This window comes from Physella acuta, unplaced genomic scaffold, assembly GCF_028476545.2.
Source record: "Physella acuta isolate Inbredline_101_S28 unplaced genomic scaffold, ASM2847654v3 ptg001761l, whole genome shotgun sequence".
In the NCBI taxonomy this organism is placed as follows: Eukaryota; Metazoa; Mollusca; class Gastropoda; family Physidae; genus Physella; species Physella acuta.
In genome coordinates this window covers 279790-304191 of record NW_026733271.1, presented here as the reverse complement: position 1 = coordinate 304191, position 24402 = coordinate 279790, and the positions used below count along the sequence as shown (strand labels likewise).

Below are 24402 nucleotides of genomic sequence, written 5' to 3'. Positions count from 1 at the left end.
TAGGCCAACACATCATACCTAGGTCAACACATCATACCTAGGCCAACACATCATACCTAGGCCAACATATCATACCTAGGCCAACACATCATACCTAGGTCAACACACTACACTAACGCCAACACATCATACCTAGGTCAACACATCGTACCTAGGTCAACACATACCTAGGCCAACACATCATACATAGGCCAACACATCATACTTAGCTCAACACATCATACATAGGCCAACACATCATACCTAGGCCAACACATCATACCTAGGCCAACACATCATACCTCGGTCAACACATCATACCTAGGCCAACACATCATACCTAGGCCAACACATCATACCTAGGCCAACACATCATACCTCGGTCAACACATCATACCTAGGCCAACACATCATACCTAGGCCAACACATCATACCTAGGCCAACACATCATACCTAGGTCAACACATCATACCTAGGCCAACACATCATACCTAGGCCAACACATCATACCTAGGCCAACACATCATACCTAGGCCAACACATCATACCTAGGCCAACACATCATAGCTAGGCCAACACATCATACCTAGGCCAACACATCATACCTAGGTCAACACATCACACTAACGCCAACACATCATACCTAGGCCAATACATCATACCTAGGCCAACACATCATACCTAGGCCAACACATCATACCTAGGTCAACACATCATACCTAGGCCAATACATCATACCTAGGTCAACACATCATACCTAGGCCAACACATCATACCTAGGTCAACACATCATACCTAGGCCAATACATCATACCTAGACCAACACATCATACCTAGGCCAACACATCATACCTAGGCCAACACATCACACTAACGCCAACACATCATACCTAGGCCAACACATCATACCTAGACCAACACACCATACCTAGGCCAACACATCATACCTAGGCCAACACATCATACCTAGGCCAACACATCATACCTAGGCCAACACATCATACCTAGGCCAACACATCATACCTAGGCCAACACATCATACCTAGGTCAACACATCACACTAACGCCAACACATCATACCTAGGCCAATACATCATACCTAGGCCAACACATCATACCTAGGCCAACACATCATACCTAGGTCAACACATCATACCTAGGCCAATACATCATACCTAGGTCAACACATCATACCTAGGCCAACACATCATACCTAGGTCAACACATCATACCTAGGCCAATACATCATACCTAGACCAACACATCATACCTAGGCCAACACATCATACCTAGGTCAACACATCATACCTAGGCCAATACATCATACCTAGACCAACACATCATACCTAGGCCAACACATCATACCTAGACCAACACACCACACTAACGCCAACACATCATACCTAGGTCAACACATCATACCTAGGCCAATACATCATACCTAGGCCAACACATCATACCTAGGCCAACACATCATACCTAGACCAACACATCATACCTAGACCAACACACCACACTAACGCCAACACATCATACTTAGACCAACACATCATACCTAGACCAACACACCACACTAACGCCAACACATCATACCTAGGCCAACACATCACACTAACGCCAACACATCATATCTAGGCCAACACATCACACTAACGCCAACACATCATATCTAGACCAACACATCACACTAACGCCAACACATCATACCTAGGCCAACACATCATACCTAGGCCAACACATCATACCTAGGCCAACACATCATATCTAGGTCAACACATCACACTAACGCCAACACATCATACCTAGGCCAACACATCATACCTAGGCCAACACATCATACCTAGGCCAACACATCATACCTGGGCCAACACATCATACCTAGGTCAACACACTACACTAACGCCAACACATCATACCTAGGTCAACACATCGTACCTAGGTCAACACATCATACCTAGGCCAACACATCATACCTAGGCCAACACATCATACCTAGGCCAACACATCATACCTAGGCCAACACATCATACCTAGGTCAACACATCATACCTAGGCCAACACATCATAGCTAGGCCAACACATCATACCTAGGCCAACACATCATACCTAGGCCAACACATCATACCTAGGCCAACACATCATACCTAGGCCAACACATCATACCTAGGCCAACACATCATACCTAGGCCAACACATCATACCTAGGCCAACACATGACACTAACGCCAACACATCATACCTAGGCCAACACATCATACCTAGGTCAACACATCATACCTAGGCCAACACATCATACCTAGGTCAACACATCATACCTAGGCCAACACATCATACCTAGGCCAACACACCACACTAACGCCAACACATCATACCTAGGTCAACACATCGTACCTAGGTCAACACATCATACCTAGGCCAACACATCATACCTAGGCCAACACACCACACTAACGCCAACACATCATACCTAGGCCAATACATCATACCTAGGCCAACACATCATACCTAGGCCAACACATCATACCTAGGTCAACACATCATACCTAGGCCAACACACCACACTAACGCCAACACATCATACCTAGGCCAACACATCATACCTAGGCCAACACATCATACCTAGGTCAACACATCATACCTAGGCCAACACATCATACCTAGGCCAACACATCATACCTAGGTCAACACACTACACTAACGCCAACACATCATACCTAGGTCAACACATCATACCTAGGCCAATACATCATACCTAGGCCAACACATCATACCTAGGCCAACACATCATACCTAGGTCAACACATCATACCTAGGTCAACACATCATACCTAGGCCAATACATCATACCTAGACCAACACATCATACCTAGGCCAACACATCATACCTAGGCCAACACATCATACCTAGGCCAACACACCACACTAACGCCAACACATCATACCTAGGCCAACACATCATACCTAGGCCAACACATCATACCTAGGTCAACACATCATACCTAGGCCAACACATCATACCTAGGTCAACACATCATACCTAGGCCAACACATCATACCTAGGTCAACACATCATACCTAGGCCAACACATCATACCTAGGTCAACACATCATACCTAGGCCAACACATCATACCTAGGCCAACAATTCATACCTCCTCCAGTGTTTTAAGGTTAGTCTGTCTTTGGGCCAATCTTTCTTTTGGTAAAACGTTTGTGCAGTCTGTCTGTCTATTGGTCGTGTAATTCGCCACAGAACAGAGAGAGTAAATACTTTAGATTCGTTAATCTTTGTTTATCGGAGATCGATATTTAAACAAAGTAAGATAAGTCTTTGGTAGGCCTATAGGAAAAATAAAGCTATTCTGGTTGTCGATCAATGTTGTTTTGAAGGGCTCGTGAAATGACAGCAGTTTGATTTTCATCGATGTTTTGTACTCGGGATTTATTTTCTTACTTCTATACATATTGGGCTATTTGAAACAACCTTTAAAAAATCCATCCAAACACAATTCAGACATGAGAAAAAATAACCATCCATACACTTTTTTTTAAAATAATAACAATACTATACAAAAATAAAATATACCACGCATACACAATTTTAACACAATAATAATCAAATACCATTCATCCTCAATTTCGACAAAATAATTAAAAAACTATTCACACCCCAAATTGACATAATAGTAGTAAAACACCATTCATACACAATTTTGACACAGTAATAAAACCCACCATTCCTATAAAATTTTGACACAATAATAAACCCACCATTCCTGCTTGTAACGTTAGAGTACGTTGCGCTGTTGTCAACAAGTAGACAGCGAAGAAGGGTTTGAGGTTAAAAAACCTTTGAATGGCTGGAACATAATGGAAGCCTCGATTAGAACCCGATATGGCCTGGTTAAGACGTGTTTACCACATTTTTTAACCCGGGCAGTTTGATGGGCAGGGGCGTAGCCAGGGGGAATCCCACCCCGCACACAAACAAAAAACGTGACAACGCCACTTGAAGAAAGTGTCAACACACAGTCATGCTCAGCTGATTTAGGTGTTTGAAAATAGATATTTGATAAAAAAATAAACATAAAGATACATTGCTGTTGTTTTATTCGACCTTATGTCGAAATATTATTTGTTGTATTTTTTGTTTTTTCTTCTCTTTAATCGATGTGGCGAAACTTCTGATTTAGAGAGATAATATACACGCCTGTAAAAAAAAAAAATGTCTGCTTTCCTTTGCATGTACGTCTTAAATGTCAATCACCCCCCCCCCCCCCCCCCCCACTAAAGACCTAACTACAATCATGCATATTAACCCTGGGATAGGCGAGGTCCAAGCTTTATCAACAAGCCTTACACAAACAAATCAACTCGGAAACATTCAACAAGATCTGTCGATAGCTTTGCGCAATAACAAAGCGGGTTATTTCATCACATTTTAGCGTTATGAAATTTTCAGAACAAAAAAATGTGGCCTTGCAAAAATCATCAGATATTTTTCTTATTCCTCCACATCGATGTGGAGCCACAATCTTAGTGCAAATGACATTTCACAGATGAGCTTATGTCTGTTGTCAAATAAAAAGGAAACAAAAGCCGGGGTGATGCGATGAAAACGGCGATGAAATTATGTGGGATTGATCGGATAATTTAGCCGTCGTTGGCCTTCTCTTTGTTTTATACCTTCCTCAAATGCCAGCATCGGCGATACTTTAGAGGCGATCGCTTCACGGGCGTGTCTTTTGTGCTGTAGCGTGATCTTGTGGGGGTCACGTTGTGGTGTTGTCACGTTGTGGGTGGTGTTGTCACGTTGTGGGTGGTGTTGTCACGTTGTGGGTGGTGTTGTCACGTTGTGGTGTTGTCACATTCTGGTGTTATTATGGTGCGGTATCATTTTCTTGTGTTGTCACGTTCTAGTGCGGTGTCACGTGGTGGAGTTGTAATTTAATTTGTGTTGTCGCCACGTCGTGTTGTCGCCACGTTCTGGTGTTGTCACGTTGTGGGTGGTGTTATCACATTGTGGTGTTGTCACGTTGTGGTGTTGTCACATTGTGGTGTTGTCACGTTGTGGTGTTGTCACGTTGTGGTGTTGTCACGTTGTGGTGTTGTCACGTTGTGGTGTTGTCAAGTTGTGGTGTTGTCACGTTGTGGTGTTGTCACGTTGTGGTGATGTCACGTTGTGGTTTGTCACGATGTGGTGTTGTTACGTTCTGGTGTTGTTACGTTGGGGTGTTGTCACGCTGTGGTGTTGTCACGTTGTGGTATTGTCAAGTGGTGGTGTTGTCACGTTGGGGTGTTGTCACATTATGGTGTTGTGACATTATGGTGTTGTCACGTTGTGGTGTTGTTACGTTGTGGTGTTGTCACGCTGTGGTGTTGTCACGCTGTGGTGTTGTCACGTTGTGGTGTTGTGGTGTTGTCACGCTGTGGTGTTGTCACGTTGTGGTGTTGTCACGTTGGGGTGTTGTCACGGTCTGTTGTTGTCACGTTCTTGTAATGTCACGTTCTGGCATTGTATCAGGTTCAGATTTTCCTACAATATGTGACGTTATTGGTATTTTTGTCACGTTCGGGTGCGATTTCATTTTGTAGTGTTGTCACGTGATAATTTCCGCGATGAAATCGAGTTTTTCCAGCACTTACAATGGTCGCCAACTTTGAGTTGTAAAAAATTACCTGCTTATCTTGGTGCAAATGGGTTGGATGGTGAAATAAACCACAGGCAACAAATCATTGGGTATCACTTTCACGTCGTGGAATACCAATTACATTTAGAAGGAGAGTTATTTATTAGCGTCATTATTAGGACACGTAATGCCGGGTTTAACTGAAGTAAAATATGTTTTTAAAAGGTTAATGCCAGGCTCAATTTGTGTGATCAAGTGAGATACACGAGTGGTTACCTGTGGGGATACCTGGTGTACGAGGATGGGGGGGGGGGGGGGGGGTTGTCGTCTCGTGACGGGTGGGCGTGTCGTGGGGTTAAAGTCCGCTGGACAGTTGCTGGCGACTTGTGGCGAGTGGATGGCGACTTGTGGCGGGTGGATGGCGACTTAGGGTGTTTATCCATTGTTGTACTAACCGGGTTTAGTTGACCTTGACCCACACTACCTGTGGAACTGGTTTCTTGTGTTCGAGCCGTGCACGTGACGAATGAATCGTCACCCCCGCTGATAGACCGACTGTCACGTGACTAGCTTTCTGTCACGTCGGGTAGCTGCCTGTCACGATCGTGGCATGGAAGATCGTGTCACGCTGACACGAAGAAGATATTGTCAGATCGCTGGCTACTTGTGCCTCCGCGCGGTGATTTACCCAACAACTAATAGGTAGATTTACCTATTGGGTATTTGCACAGGTACGATGTGAAATACCTCTTTACCTGCGTCTTTTTACTGGTTCTTTAACGGTCATACCCCTAATTCTATTACCGTTTTCAAAAATCGGTTATGACGTACGTACTAAAGTATGTACAACGCCGGAATATATGGGGTGGGGTAGGTCGGGTGTAGTCCGTGGCCTCGGAATGTTGGGGTCACCAAATGTTGGGGTCACCAAATGTTGGGGTCACCAAATGTTGGGGTCACCAAATGTTGGGGTCACCAAATGTTGGGGGTCATCTAATGTTGGGGTCACCAAATGTTGGGGTCACCAAATGTTGGGGTCACCAAATGTTGGGGTCACCAAATGTTGGGGGTCATCTAATGTTGGGGTCACCAAATGTTGGGGTCACTAAATGCTGGGGTCACCAAATGTTGGGGTCACTAAATGCTGGGGTCACCAAATGTTGGGGTCACCAAATGTTGGGGTCACCAAATGTTGGGGGTCATCTAATGTTGGGGTCACCAAATGTTGGGGTCACCAAATGTTGGGTCACCAAATGTTGGGGGTCATCTAATGTTGGGGTCACCAAATGTTGGGGTCACCAAATGTTGGGGTAATAAAGTGTTGGGGTCACCAAATGTTGGGGGTCATCTAATGTTGGGGTCACCTAATGTTAGGGTCACCTAATGTTAGGGTCACCTAATTGTCTTAAAGCTATAATGACATAAAATGATCCTCGTTTAAACATGAAGACGGGCCCCTTAAGTTTAGCATAAACATGCCTACATGCACAGATTTTTGTTTAACTTCTCATGAACGAATTAAACCGCAGTTTTCTTTCTCACGCCTCCAACGTTTCAGATGAATTTATTTTGTAGAGCTCCGCCATTTTTGGCCTATGATTAGTCCAGGTGATCTATATGGATTGTAATAGTAAGGAAAGACGATCTCCTATTTTGTCGAAACTACACACCACTGTTTACAACCGATTTATATTATTTTTATATTTTATGTTCTATTTCTGTACACGATACACTAATTTGTGTTTAAGACTGCGAATGGCCCAAATTCCAAAAAGAACACGGAATTTAATTGCTCGGAAATACAAAATGTTTCTTGACTGCTGCTGAAAAGTCAAGCCGACTCCAATTTATTACAATACGAACACTTTTTATCACAGAAAACGAAGCGTACGTTTACTTCGTACGTCTATCGCTATTTGATGTAGGTTAACTATTGCGTATTTCCCCCCCCCCCCCCTACTTAGCCGACATACTTATTTACACACTTTTTAAGTAATTGTTTAACATTCGTGGACCCTTTAAATTCCTCTAACATAACAAGATCGAGATGTCCTGCCGATCAGAATACTTTCACACCCCCGTATGTGTGTGTTAAGAACTTAACATTTCAGGATCCAGGCCTTTAATCCTGACCCTTGAACTTAACCCCGCGGAGAAAGTCCAGTCGTGCTGCGGGATTAGGTAGTAAAACACGGAAATCTCCAGGTAAATATATCTATGTTTGCTCAACTCTTCAAGGTTACAATTACACAAGAGTAGTCCTTCTTTTTGGAGTTACCGAACCCCATCCGTTTAATATGCGCATTCAAAGAACGTTTCTTAATAGTTCTATTGTCTGCACTGATAAAATCCGATCGTGAGGTTCCGGTCAAGGGTCAGGATTGTGTACAGTCAGGGGTTCGGTGGGGGTCAATACACACACCACTGGGGTTCTTCTTCTTCTTCGTTCTTAATTTTAGTGTTGGAAGGGATCCCCCTCGTGTCAACTGGTTATGCGCCATTGAGGCCATTGACTCCGATTTCAGCCTGCTTTTCTTTGTGGATTTGCTTCCATAGCCTTTGTCCAACCAAGAACAAACTACAAGGCAGCAGTTGTTTTGATTTTGGAGTTGTCTCTCCTAGAAGAGTGGCTGTCCCCAGCTAACGAGCCTCATCTGCCCGAGGGTTCGAACTTGAGACGTTTCGGTTTAGCAACCATGAGCTTTACCGACTCGACCACGCCGACCCCTGGGTTTCAATTGAGCCCAGGTTAAGCACCACAAGGTCGCACTAAAATTTTATAAAAATTGCACTGAGTGCAGTCCTGGAGATTAAAGGACACAAACTTTTTTTGTTACACTTAAGAACTTCTCGTTAAACTATTTTTGTTACACTTAAGAACTCCTCGTTAAACTATTTTTGTTACTCTTAAAAACTTCTTGATCAAGTGCAATTAAAATTGTACATCGACAACATCATGTTGAGAAAAATAAAAAGTTAAAACTTGCGCGGATTGTAAAACACGATGACGAGGCCTGGATACATTTTGGAGGAAGATATTTTAACCTCAGTATGTACAGCACTGGTTGGTTCGTTACGTGGCCGAGTGTGTTTGTGTTTTGTTCAAGTTCAATGAAAACATAAACATTGGCGGATTCAAATGTTTTAACAGAGCGGTCATTCACATTCAGTGGCATAAAATTTGTGGTGGTTTCATTATGACACCTCTAGCAGACGGCCCGGACACCGGACACCTAGCAGACGGCCCGGACACCTAGCAGACGGCCCGGACACCCAGCAGACGGCCCGGACACCTAGCAGACGGCCCGGGCTACTAGCAGACGGCCCGGGCTACTAGCAGACGGCCCGGATACCTAGCAGACTGTCCGGACACCTAGCAGACGGCCCGGACACCTAGCAGACGGCCCGGACACCTAGCAGACGGCCCGGACACCTAGCAGACAGCCCGGACACCTAGCAGACGGCCCGGACACCTAGCAGACGGCCCGGACACCCCCGGACACCTAGCAGACGGCCCGGACACCTAGCAGACGGCCCGGACACCTAGCAGACGGCCCGGACACCTAGCAGACGGCCCGGACACCTAGCAGACGGCCCGGACACCTAGCCCGGACACCTAGCAGACGGCCCGGACACCTAGCAGACGGCCCGGACACCTAGCAGACGGCCCGGACACCTAGCCCGGACCCTAGCCCGGACACCTAGCAGACGGCCCGGACACCGGACACCTAGCAGACGGCACAGACACCTACCAGATTGTCCGGACATCTAGCAGACTGCCCGGACACCTAGCAGACGGCCCGGACACCTAGCAGACGGCCCGGACACCTAGCAGACTGTCCGGACACCTAGCAGACGGCCCGGACACCTAGCAGACGGCCCGGACACCTAGCAGACAGCCCGGACACCTAGCAGACGGCCCGGACACCTAGCAGACGGCCCGGACACCCCCGGACACCTAGCAGACGGCCCGGACACCTAGCAGACGGCCCGGACACCTAGCAGACGGCCCGGACACCTAGCAGACGGCCCGGACACCTAGCAGACGGCCCGGACACCTAGCCCGGACACCTAGCAGACGGCCCGGACACCTAGCAGACGGCCCGGACACCTAGCAGACGGCCCGGACACCTAGCCCGGACCCTAGCCCGGACACCTAGCAGACGGCCCGGACACCGGACACCTAGCAGACGGCACAGACACCTACCAGATTGTCCGGACATCTAGCAGACTGCCCGGACACCTAGCAGACGGCCCGGACACCTAGCAGACGGCCCGGACACCTAGCAGACTGTCCGGACACCTAGCAGACGGCCCGGACACCTAGCAGACGGCCCGGACACCTAGCAGACGGCCCGGGCACCTAGCAGACGGCCCGGATAACTAGCAGACAGCCCGGACACCTAGCAGACGGCCCGGACACCTAGCAGACGGCCCGGATAACTAGCAGACGGCCCGGACACCTAGCCCGGAGACCTAGCAGACTGTCCGGACACATAGCAGACGGCCCGGACACCTAGCAGACGGCCCGGGCTACTAGCAGACGGCCCGGACACCTAGCAGACGACCCGGGCTACTAGCAGACGGCCCGGGCTACTAGCAGACGGCCCGGGCTACTAGCAGACTGTCCGGACACCTAGCAGACGGCCCGGACACCTAGCAGACGGCCCGGACACCTAGCAGACGGCCCGGACACCTAGCAGACGGTCCGGACACCTAGCCCGGGCTACTAGCAGACGGCCCGGACATCTAGCAGACGTTCCGGACATCTAGCAGACGGCCCGAGGGCTGATTTAAAAACACAATTCACCTGTCAGCCAGGTGAGATAACAAAAACTAAACCAGTCGACCGTGACGGTTGACCTACATTCACACGGTCGCAATGATATTTTTACACCTTGGGAGTGCAGGGGTCGATTATAATCCTGATCTTTTTAATTGCCGTTATTTTACGTGTGACATTTGATGGGGTCATTGTACGCCCCGTGTAATTAACGCGGGCGCTTCATCCGATAAGGTTGTGTGTGATATTGCTATCTCAACCCCCCCCCCCCCTGGTCACTGTGTGCCGCCATTTCTGTCGTCTGACACGTTGTTTACCTATAGTCTGGAAATATTTTTATTATGTCCAGCACGTATGTAAGAGATAACCTGCGTATGCCGTTGTTTTAATATCCCTTTAAATTAATTAATGATGTCCAAAATGTATGTTTTGTTTGATGACGTCAGCCCGGCAGATGGTTATTAAGCGCGAGACTTAAACTGAGCTCTAGTTAAACCCGACTTTCCATAATGACATCAGATGTTTAGTACACTAACAAGAAATCGTTCACCGTATTAAAACATTTTGTGGCCCGCACTCTTCTCCCGCTCCCACTTTCCCCGCACTTGATTCAAACTACCATTGTTTTACTTTCTCGTATATACGAAGTATAGAGAAAGTATTGTAATCGTGCAAAAAAAAAAAACGAGAGTTTTGCAAATCTCGACGTTTTACACCTCCCTGAGTCTGAAAAAAACATAGTTTTGCAATCTTGTCCGTATGTCTTGTGTGTGTGTCTGTGTGTGTGTGTAAACACGATAACTTGAGTACCGTTACAGCTAGCTTTATGAAATTTCATATATAAGTATTATATCGAAATCATAGATCCGTTTCAACTTTTGAGCGATTTCCGCTAAACGGAAGTGGAACTTTTCCGACTTTGAATTTTTCAAAAGCCTATAACTTGAGTACTATTTCAGATAGATAAATGAAATTTCACATGTAAGTAAAACATCTAATTTGCTGCCTTCTATCAAATTTTGAGTAATTTCCGTTGACCGGAAGTAGTAATTTTCACTCTTTCCTATTTCTCAAAAACGCAAGTGAATTTATAAAGTACTAATAATATCCCGCACTATTATACACATCTTTATTCGGCGTTCGCTTGGTGCGCTATTCTTTTTTATATGAGATTCTATTCTATTTTAAAAAGTTTAAGTATTTAAAATGGATTAAAAATCATGTCTAGAGCCCGAGTTCCCATCCCCTGTTGTTTTATATAAGAATATTCGAGAAAGTTTAGGGGAGTTCACTCCCGGTTTATTTAAATCTCGAATTTTGATGTTCTCAGCTTAACTTTATCGGCGTCCCTCGCAACCATTCCACAATTTTAAAATTCTCTGTCAACATACCAGCGATAAAAACAAATACCCGGCCAAGGTGCCCAGGGTACGCCTGTTGTACTTGTGACACGACCTAGTAGACCTTAGCCCCCAAACTAGGCTGTTACGAACAGCTTCAAGACTGAGTGACTTTAGTTCAGGAGACAAGGTTAGGCCAAAGTACAGCGAGATAAAACTATTTGAATCCGTCAACCAATGGTAACCAGTTTGTCGTGGAACTACCCCCCGCGGCAAATGGTATGATAGAAACATTTTTATTTTAAAGCAGACCCGGTTAAAGGGTGTGAGAACCTGTCTTTGGTGGTTGGTTTAATGGTTGCCCTGTCGTCTAGAGACGTTTTTGGGGTCAAGGTTGTCGGCCCCAGCTGTAGTTGGCCCCAGCTGTAGTTGACCCCAGCTGTAGTTGGCCCCAGCTGTAGTTGGCCCCAGCTGTAGTTGGCCCCAGCTGTAGTTGACCCCAGCTGTAGTTGGCCGCGGCTGTAGTGACCCCAGCTGTAGTTGGCCCCAGCTGTACTTGACCCCGGCTGTAGTTGACCCCAGCTGTAGTTGACCCCGGCTGTAGTTGACCCCAGCTGTAGTTGGCCCCAGCTGTAGTTGGCCCCAGCTGTAGTTGACCCCGGCTGTAGTTGACCCCAGCTGTAGAGTGTCCTCTACCAGAAAAAAAAACAACAACTCGCTTGCTGAGCGTTGATCAAAGTGCAACCCGTAAACCCTGACAACCCCCGTTAGACCCAGAATGCCAACCCGCTGATCAACAGTACAGCCTTTAGTTTTTGTAACGGCACTTCAACGGGAATTTACATTATCTCACCCTACTCCCTCCCTCACCCAGCCCCACGGTGTCTCCACCTGTCTGTTTTGATTTGTATAACCCCCGTGGGTGGATTGTGATCAACCGCTCTCGGTCGCTGAGATCTGTGTGTGTGTGTGGGGGGGGAGGGGGGGGGGTGTTTGTTTATCATAAACCTTTAGAGAAAAGTAGAAACAAAAGCCTCTTTTCACGGGGCGGACACAAAGGTCATATGATTTCCATACGCGTGTAAATATTTTAATTCCTTTGTCTTTTAGTCCTTATAACGCTAAAACATACACACCAATCATCTCTCCATTTTACATTAGGTTAAACCGTATAACTTTAGCTCATCATAGCTAATGACCAACAGCTGAAACTCAATATAGCTAATCCATTATCCATTATTTATATTTCTTCACCCCCTCCCCTCCCCCCGCAACAACCAGCACTTCTGTTTTGTTCTGTGGCGCCATCTAGCGAGCGTCGCTAAGTTTTCACACACACACCGCGGATCAAAAGGCGAACGTGGCGAGGTCATGTGATCTGCTTGTCACGTGATACGCCCAGTTTGACGACGTCACGCTAATGGATGCTCTACATTAGCCTTGTGGTTCTGTATGAAATGTTTTGGAATCATCGGGATAAAAAAAATATGTTAATTATGGCGGACGTCAGGTGGTGTATGAGAATAGAAACTGTTATAAGCATGCTGGACTAGTATGAAGACACAGTATATTGTGGAGCTGAAGCGTGTGATCTGTGACAACAGCTAAATGGTGGTTGTCGGTAGAATGGTCAGTCGTATCTAGATCTATAACAATGTCAGCTGGACATTATATTGGGAAGTCAAATATATGATAATATATAACTGTTCGATAGACTGGTCTGTTGTATCTATAACAAAGTCGTCTGGACATTATATTTGGAAATCAAATATATGATAATATATAACTGTTCGATAGACTGGGCAGTCAGATATATAACAAAGTCATATGGACATTATATTGGGAAGTCAAATATATGATAATATATAACTTTTCGATAGACTGGTCTGTCAGATCTATAACAAAGTTATCTGGGCATTATATTGGGAAGTCAAATATATGATAATATATAACTGTTCACTAGACTGGTCAGTCGAGGCTAGGACATCCCTGAGTCCACCCAGCTCTGATGGGATACCTTACATATTGAGGAAAGTAAAGACGTTTCTACGCCGAGGTCAAGAAACATATGAACTCTACTTCATCTACCAAGCAAAGTGTAGTGGGAAAGTGTAGTGTGTCATAAGAATTCGAACCCGAGATTTTGAGACTTTCGGGATAGTGTGCTCTGTTTCCAGGCCACGCTGTTCCATAGAAGAAATTGATTTTTATCAGTTTTTTTATTCTGATCAAAATCTTTATATTCTAAAAATAAATTTGTTTACGTTTGTAAAATTTTATCGGGTTATGTTTTTGTATTTGCACTCCATAGATCTGCTTATATTTCACTGCTGTAGTCTCGCCTCAAACAAATCAACTCACGCGCTTACAGCCGATTGACGTAAATCGGAGTGTAATTAGATACTTCGTTAATTAAATCTAATAATTGGTTGTGCTCTCTTTTCGCTATGGTATTATTCGACTTTTTAAAAATACAATTTAAAAAAAAAAATTTCTTCCACTTAATGATTAGCTTTTAAAAATATCAAGTTAAAAACGTGTTACATAATATCAAGTTTAAAATCAAGTTACAAAATATCAAGTTAAAAACGTGTTACATAATTTGAAGTTAAAAACGTGTTACATACTATGAAGTTAAAATCAAGTTACAAAATATCAAGTTAAAAACGTGTTACAAAATATCAAGTTAAAAACGTGTTACCTATTATCAAGTTAAAAACTGGTTACATAATTTCAAGTCAAGTTAAAAAGTTCCCCACAGTATCAGAATCAGAAACTGTTTACATAATATCAAAATCTAAAAAACTTTTTACATAATGTGTCCAACCCGTATATATTAAATAAGCTACCGGCCTTCTATAGAGATGGAGCTTTTCTCATTTCAAAATAAAAAATAAATTACTTTACCACTGAGGACCAACTATATATTTTATTTTACACTTCTCACTTCAAAGTTGTTAGAAAAATATTTTTAAATAAAATTTCAACATGTATACAGTAACATTATTCGAGTTTCAACACGTTTAAAAGCTTTTAAGAACTTTTTTTTTTTAAAATTGAGTTTTTCAGATGGAGAAATTGTTTTATCTCCAAGGATGTTAAAAAATAGTTTTATCTTACTTTAAATCAGTGTTGAGAATTAAGGCGTAGAGAATATTGATTTGGTAATAGTCAAACATTAACGGTCAAGGCTTTCAATTTTTTTTAAACATACAGTGTATCGATAATACAAGTTCCTACGCATAATTCCTTTTTAAAAAAAATTTCTAGTTAAGTACAGTTGTTTTTTCTCTCAAACTATTTTGTATGTTTTATTTTATTGAAGCTAACAGCCACCATCATCTTGGTACGTTCATCGTAAGGCAAAAGCGATGGATAATGTATAGCGTTCTGATTTTCATATCTCCACTCTATTCTATTGCTCCGCCACGGTGAATCTTTTTTAAATGTACCAACTTGGGAACAAAACAAAACTAAACACAAACGCAAACATAAACACAACGTAAATACAAACACAAGAAAACACAAACACAACAAAAACACAAAATAAAACTCAACACAAACACAAAAGAAAACGCAAACACGAGAACAATGCAAACACAAAAACACTACAAACACAAAAACAAACGCAAACACAAAAAAACACAAACGAAAACACAAACGCAACACAAACACAAACACATACGAAAAAACGTAACGTAAACACAAAAGAAAACGCAAACGCAAAACCAAACACAATGCAAACACAAATGCTAACGTAACACACATAACATAAACAAAACTTAAATGCAAACATAAACGCATAGAGCTCACAGTTTAGCCAGGAGTGCCAAATCGCATAAATAATGAATGAATAGTGATGAATACCTAAGCTGTTTAAAATAATTAACACAGAACTAAATCAACCTTATTAAAACGTGTCATTAATACTTAATTGGACATTATAAATTAATATACAAAGCCATTAGCTGAGGGCTTTATTTTTAAAAAATTCATTAGTGATTATTCTTGTGAATCTAATCACCCCCCCCCCCCCCCTCCCATCCTCAATAATGGAATGACGCCCCTGCAACACAACAAACATACTCCTCGGATAGCTCTCTTTCTAGAACGTTAAATGTACTGAAACATTGATCAACGGAGCTTGTCGCACCAATTACCTAATAATTTAAAATAAATAACGTCACGTGTTCAACTACGACTTCTCAACTACGTCATCCGTTTACGTGGGAAGGGGGGAGATGCAGCGCGTGCCAGATGTGTTTACCACACAGTTTGATGACGTTTTACTCATGTCTTTGTCTGCGGATGTATCCGACCAACCAGAAAACAGTGCCGTAACCTACTTGTCAACTGTTGCCGTTCAAATCTCGGCCCACTTTTTTTGCCGTGCGAGAAAGCCGTGCGTTCATATTTACGGTATTGATTTTTTTTAAAAATAGAAACCTCGCCTTGACCTTCCATGAACGAGATTTTTTAATTAATGGGGTCAATTTTTGTTAAAAATTTCATTTGAAATTCGCAGCACCTTTGAAAGAATTCTTTACTCTCTAGGGTGTGTAGTTGGGTGGTTGCGGGTGGGGGGGGGGGGGTGAAGGGCGGGGATTTTAGCCTGTTCATACCAGATCTGTATTTGTAGTAAAATGCAAGCTGAACAACATCTTAACCCATCGTTTTGACATTTTAAAAATTAATTTTCTCCCCCCTCCACCAACGTCATCGGAAAATTTTATTTTCAGGAAAGTCCAGATTCTTAAAATAATGTTAGCCTTTTTTTTTTTAGTTTTCCAACCAAATTAGTATAAATGTTATTGATCTTTTAAGCTGAAATCCCATATCTGAATCGCAACTAATCGGATTAAATAGATATTAAACCTAAACAGTATCGATTGTAATCTTTTAAAGTTAGACAGTTGGGGATACCTGGAGTTGTTTGCGGGCTTATCGATTGGTGCTCGACCATAAATAACAATCAATGTGAATTGTTATGTATGTTATGTTTGTTATGGATGCCATTCACACTTGCGACTAATGGTGCGAAGTTAAGACGGACATGTTGTCCGACCTTTGACCTCAGTTTGGGGTCAAGTAAATCACCGTCTTTGATTTGAAGTCCAAGATGGCGGTGGTCAGTTGGTAGAGAAATACGTCTTTGACCGGTTTGTGTGAGAGTTGTGTTTTAGAATTGTTCGTTTGGACCCACTTTTACAGGGGTCGTGCGTCTATCGCGTCACAAATGTAGTTGTAAGTGAGGGGGGGGGGGTCAGAGGTTCTCACTTTTGTGACTTAGCGCTACGTGGGATGGGTATTTAGAAATGTCATGTAGCATTGCTGTCGCATGGCTGGGGAAACAGGATGTTTCGTTGAGGGAAGTTGGAAGGCTGTAATGTTGGCTATGAGACGTTATTTTACGAGGAGGGTGTCTTTTTGTGACAAAACGAAGTCGACAAAAATAGTTATATATTTCGACCCTCTCCCCCCCCCCCCCCCAGCGAATAATACAACAATCTAATGTAGTCTGACACCATTCATTGATATACGCGATGCACCACTAACTTTAGAAAAACAAATTATTCTGTAGTAATAAAAGTCGGGCAAGCTGAAATTCGGTTAATCTCTCATCAAACTTTTAATCAAATATGTTCAATAAAATAGTTTTTTTGTTTTATTCATTGCGCAGAGTGAAAGATCAAATGTTTTAATTCGCGTACGACCGAACTTTGAATAACAACCTTTTTTTTCTTTACTTCGTTGTTAAACCGCTTCAATATTTTGTCTCCGCTACCAATACACGTATGCTAAGCCACAAGTTGGGCTAATCTCTCTCACAATATACCTTTACGGGGATAGCCCTCTCTAGCTCATGACTGCCCCGATGATAGCATTAGATCTTTGTATATCCCTCTCTAACTAGAGCCCCCCACCCCCCTTTGTTGCCTGTGCCCCTAACAATGAGAGAACCGCTGGTGTACAGGGTAGACCCAAATACCCGAGCAGAGGTTACCTGCCCTTGAAAGTGCAATGGACGAGATAACATTTTTTTAAAATCGCTGACCTTCCTCTCAGAAAACTCGGTAAGACGACCTTGTCACGTGACTGGCACCAGTGATGGCCTTGACCTTGTTTATTCCACTCACTGTAATCTTCTGCGACACGCCCGCCAACCCCCCCCCCCCCCTCCCCCAACACTCGATAATTTGATCAAGAAGTTTGATCATAAATTATCATAAATCTTTCAATAGTAGCTGAACCACTTTGCATACCAATACCAACATTATTCTATTAAGGTACACATGAAAGTGTATAGTAGATCCAACGTTTTTCGTTCTGTTCAGTGATCTTTGGGTAGTTTTTTTAATTCCAGCTTCTCACGATATTTAGATTTTAAAAATTGTCATTATTCCCAGCTTTTCTACGATATGTAAATTTAAGAGTTGACTTTTTTCCTAGCTTTTCTCAACGATATATAAATTTAAAAGTTGTATTTTTCCCTAGCTGATGATAAAATGATATCAAAATGCTGAAAGTACGTTGTTTTTGTTCTTCTAAGACCTCTTGCTCTGTTTGAAGTAGGCATATGATGTCTCTACACTCCAACAACCAAAACCTAGACTAGTTGAGAATTTAATTTCAGTCATTAATTTTAAAACTTAGCAACATTTCGGTAATAATGAAATGCATGCAGAAGTCAGAGAACTAAGTTTTCGTTTATTTTTCAAAATTGTGTAGAGGTTGTCACGAAACAATAAATAAATGGATACCCATTTTTGTACAGATCTAGTAGAATCGAGCAGCAGAATCTCTATCCTACTGCCCTAGATATTATGTGGAAATTTCCGAGCACTTGGCGATATTTTTTATTTTTAGCTCCGTCCGTCCATAGAAGCCTCGTAAATTGAAGTCGGTCCATCTCTAAATTTACACGAATGACCTACCGGATCAATTACCGGATGAGGCTAATAGGTCACTGGTCAAACAAATATTCCCAGGTGGATTCACCGCTCACACTACCGGATGTGAGAGTCACGTAGGCACACCTGACAGGTAACCCGTGATGACTTTTTGGTCCCGTAATTAATTTTTATGACGACTATAATTAGCGCTCTTCCTCTTTACCAGCAGCCATTAACCTACATGTTGATTAAGTTTATTCTATAAAGAAATCTATTTTGACTCTCTCTCTCTCTCTATTCTTTCTCTTCTTTTCCCGTTCGTAGCCATGGGTCAGATGGAGTTCATCTTTTTTAATGACCTCAGAAGACAAGGGATAGTGACAGTGTGGTCAGCACTATGCCCAGACGCCGTTGGTTCCCTAACGTGAGTCAGGTACACTTCAGAGCTGGGTGGACTCAATGATGTCATACGGTCACAGGTCCCGACCGGGATTCGAACTCGATACAGATACACAAAATATGACGCCGTATAACAGACTAAATGTTGGTTAGTTGTATCTAATGCCTTATGTTGGGTATCTTTACCTGATGCCGTATGTTGGGTATCTTTATCTGATGCCGTATGCTGGGTATCTTTCTCTGATGCCGTATGTTGGGTATCTTTATCTGATGCCGTATGTTGGGTATCTATATCTGATGCCGTATGTTGGGTATCTTTATCTGATGCCGTATGTTGGGTATCTATATCTGATGCCGTATGTTGGGTATCTATATCTGATGCCGTATGTTGGGTATCTATATCTGATGCCGTATGTTGGTATTACGTTCCGGGTTAGTCTCTGACAAAACAACTCTTCGTGACTATGTTTACTACTTTAATTCCGTCAAAAATATATATATTCAAAAGCAGCCCTCGTCCTAATCGCTAGCAACTGACCCCTGACAATCATTCACTCCAGCTTTTATATCGCATTCGACCTTGGGATAACAATACACAAACACCGGGGTTAACAATATTCTAGGGTAAACTCAACTCACACACTCACTGTCCCCTAATTCTAGATCATTCTATCCTATTCTAATCTAACCTACAACTGACCCGTAACAGTTGGGTAGTTGTATCTAATGTCGTATGTTGGGTATCTTTATCTGATGCCGTTTGCTGGACTAAATGTTTGATGGCTGTATCCTCATTGTCCCCAGTTTTGTTAACTTTATAGTTGACCAAGGTAAACTATATACACGTGTAATGTGGAGCTTATACTAAGAAATTGACATAAAGTGTTGTGATCTACATACTTTCCTCGCTTTACAAAATGTACAAAACAAATATCCTATATTATCATGTTTTTATAATGACGATAACAAATAAAGACAACTCAATAATCATCGTTATTTCATACTGTAAAGTTGTATTTGAATACTTTTATCCAATACAGTGTAACCTGATTAGCGACTAATATATTTGAGCTAAGTTTAAGCTAAAGATAGGAGTATTATATTGTCTTGCTAGTTAAAGACAATAAATTTTGATAGATTTTCTTTATTGTAATCCATTTGTCAAAATATTTTTAAAGGATGATACCATTGTCAAGACGGAATCCATTATGAGAAGTCATTGACCTTTTAAAGCTGCAAGACAAGGTCAATGAACCCACAGAGATAAAGTCATTGACCTCACAAGTAAAAGACAAAGTAATTAAGTAAGTGATACATTTTCTCTCTTGTGAAATATTAACTCACAACAAAAAAAAAGCAGATTAAATCGTGTCGTATATGGTAGACAAAACAAATTTAATGCGAGACAACCCTGACTGGGTATGTTTTTATGAAGTCAGCACTTTGTTAGAAATGGTTTACCACACCTCGGCTTAAAAGGGTTAGTGTTGTCACTTGGATGCAGGCACAGCTTTTCAAAGATATTCAAGGATATTCTACTGACTTTAGATCGGGAATATATATATATATATATATATATATATATATATATATATATATACATATTTATATTTATATATATATATATATATACATATTTATATATATATATTTATTTATTTATATACATACATTTAAACATACATATACATATATATATTTCTATGATATAAAGTATCCCTGGTCATATGACATCTATTTTACAACTTATCCTTGTTTAGTTGACATGTATGACACTAAGTTTAATTGTGTTTTGTTCTATACACTTTCAACACATGAGGTTTTTCATCTTCTTGAGTTTCACTTTAAAGTAAAGTTCCCTTTTCAAAGTGAAGTAGAGTTCACTTGTTTCTGTGACCTCGTCATATGAAGAGATAGTGTGGTCAGCACTATGCCCAGCCGCCTTTTCTTTCCCTAACGTGTGTTAGGTACCGATCAGAGTTGGGTGGACTCAATGACGGTCTACTGACTTGAACCCGGATTCGAACTCGAGACCTACGGGTTAGCAGTTCAGCTCTCTACTGCTAGAGCACTCCGTCGAGTTTCACTTTAAACTTTATAAAATTTTGAAAATTGACCGCATTTGTGCCCCATCCATTATTAGCATTAGACTTTTTGAAATACATTGTCACACAGAAAAAAACAACGTTCTAATAGTAGAATTGACTGCATTAACCTAATTGTTGAGCTCATTGCCGTCGCTTGACTCCCCGTTGACTTGAGATTCAACTCAAACTGAAAACAAAGTTAAGCTCTGTTTTTTTTGGTTGAAAATTCTCAATTTTAATCTGGTCACATCTGCTGGGTGACCTATTTTCTGCTCGTCTGACGAAATCTCAAGGTTTTCTCTGGTGGTTGTGTTTTTTTAAGAGGGGAGGGGGGGGGGGGGGTCGACAGAGAAAGGGGAGGGGGTGGGAGGGTGAAGGTTAGTTTTTTAGCAAGAAGGTTTTAACTCTTGCAGCAATAACTTGACCCGTTAAGTATTTACAATAAATGATAAATTATATAACGACCCCCGTGGGGGGGGGGGGGGGAGAGGTGACACCATATCTGATAATGCACTATGAAAACTTTATACATATATATATATATATATATATATATATATATATATATATATATATATATATATATATATATATATATATATATATATATACATATACATATATATATATATATATATATATATATATATATATATATATATATATATATATATATATATACATATATATATATATATATATATATATATATATATATATATATATATATATACATATATACATATATATATATATATATATATATATATATATATATATATATATATATATATATATATATATATATATATATATATATAGTCTATACTGTCTTTCCTTTGTAGGGGGGGGGGGGCGACACCATAATGTACCGCACCGAGCGACACTTGACCTAGTAACGCCACTGACTGGACCAACAACACTCACATTGACCCACCAAGTTCAAGATTGTGCGTAAATGTCAGGTTTAAATTTGTCAATGTCAAGTTTAAATGTGTAAATTGACAACCTTTACAGCTGAAAGACATTTTTTTTTCTTTTTACGACAATGCGTTAGTGCAGACATTTTTGTTGTTGTTTTGTTTCGGTATTTCCAGATGGGCAATGTGAAATTTTAGGGGTCAGCTAAAATAATTTAATTTTTTGTTTTTGTGTGATCATGGGATGGACAGTCTGCGGTTGTAAATAAAATTCTGGTCGTTGCCCTCCCCCTCAATGTAATAGCATGACCCTTTTGGACATGGTCCTTGACCCTGATTACAGATTCTGGTGGGGTGGTAGGTCCGGTCCGCCCTACCCCCCACGGGGCTCTATTAAAGTACAAAGGGACGTCGTAAAAATCGTTATCCCCTCCCCGTGGATATGTAGATGTGAGATCAGTACCGTTAGATCCGGACTACGGTTGCAGTTATGTAAATACACCCGGGGAGATGCTGCGGCTCTATCTCCCTGTCAGATATATGGCCCTGGCTCCTGCTGCTGTGAGCAGAACCGGCCCTTGTGATTCAGTGCGATCACGTGGGTTAAATCAGACGTGCGGCTTTTGATTCAGACGTGCGGCTTTTGATTCAGACGTGCGGCTTTTGTTTCAGAAGTGCGGTTTTTGTTTCAAACGTGCGGCTTTTGTTTCAGACGTGCGGCTTTTGTTTCAGACGTGCGGCTTTTGATTCAGAGGACGTGCGGCTTTTGTTTCAGAAGTGCGGTTTTTGTTTCAGACGTGCGGCTTTTGTTTCAGACGTGCGGCTCTTAATTCAGACGTGCGGCTTTTGATTCAAACGTGCGGCTTTTGTTTCAGACGTGCGGCTTTTGTTTCAGACGTGCGCCTTTTGTTTCAGACGTGCGGCTCCTAATTCAGACGTGCGGCTTTTGTTTCAGACGTGCGGCTTTTGTTTCAGACCTACGGCTCATGATTCAGACCTAAGGCTCATGGTTAAGACCTACGGCTCATGGTTCAGACCTACGGCTCATGGTTCTCAGACATCAGATTAAAAATGTCTTGCCCGCCTACACACGACCTTCTCCTGACGTCAGGTTAATCCCCTTGTTGTCAGGATTAATCCAACCAAGATTATTGTAATACGAAGTTTATAATCTCTATCTTCATTGCTTGCTACTGGTCTAGACGGCAAATGATCTAAATGGAAATATTTAGGGGGGAGGGGATTTACTTGTAAAAAAATAATACCTAGGATGCTAAAACAGACTGCTAAAATAACAGTTTTTTTGTTTGGTTTTTTACAAGAAGCACAATAAATAAATAAATAAAAAAATAAAATAGAATTGATAACTTTGTTTATTTTATAGTGCATATTTAGTCGTAGTTGAATAATTTGATTTATGGTGTTGTATATGTTTAGAATAAAAAAATAACCAAGAGATGTTAGAAAATATTTCCTTTATAGCTGGTGTAGTCCTTAGTCGTATACAGACACGGGGATAGTGTTCTGATGGTCAGTCAAATGTGGACACCACTGGTCAGTTTGATTTAGACACCACTGGTCAGTTTGATTTAGACATTGGTCAATTAGATTTAGACACATTGGTCAGTTTGATTTAGACACATTGGTCAGTTTGATATAGACACCACTGGTCAGTTTGATTTAGACACCACTGGACAGTTTGATTTAGACACCACTGGTCAGTTTGATTTAGACACCACTGTTCAATTTGACCGAGTCTGTAATAGTCAGTGAGTAGATAGATGCAACTATCTTTACAATCAAACATCATTAGACCGCAACAGTATTTTATTTTTTATTTTCTATATCTTAAACTTCTGTACTTAACAGAATGATCATCGGTATGTATATGGACTAGATTTTTCTTTGTTCTTAAACAAAAATCTCGTCTATTTCGATAAGTAGGCTACATATCCACTTTCTATCTATATCAGTACGTAAGGGAGGTAATGATTGACAGGCCTACGCTCACGAGTTGTCTTACTTGATTTTTAGTACGTTGTCTTTGTGTGGAAATACCGATTTTCCTACGGTCTAAAAATTGCAGCGTAATTATCTCACTCGCTCGTTTGCTTGTGCAAATCGAAGACTAAATATCGATTTTGTTATTCGAAACCTTGTATTTTTAATTATTATGTATAGATTTTTTACGAATACAAGAAAAATCCAAAGTTAGAAAGTATCTAAAAATGCATGTGTATTTTTAAATAACATGCGTGTTTTTTCTTAAACAAGAAAAATATCTTACGATTCATTGTCTTCAGTGGAAACCCCTAAAATAGAAATTAAAATGTATTGAATATTTAAAATGCGGAGGTTTTTTTTCTTCTGA

General features: G+C 41.7%; 1 protein-coding gene across 4 annotated transcripts in view; it reads left to right on the top strand.

The window, feature by feature from the left end:
* The window catches only part of LOC131930344 (uncharacterized), a 69271-nt gene that overhangs the window by 11663 nt on the left and 33206 nt on the right, over positions 1-24402 (top strand). For 3 of the 4 annotated variants that reach the window (XM_059286776.1, XM_059286780.1, XM_059286779.1), the window contains exon 2: positions 20203-20328. The exons of the other annotated variant lie outside the window; for it this stretch is intronic. The gene's annotated coding sequence lies outside the window, so the exon portion shown is untranslated. The remainder of the gene's footprint in view (positions 1-20202; positions 20329-24402) is intronic. 4 annotated transcript variants of the gene reach the window in all.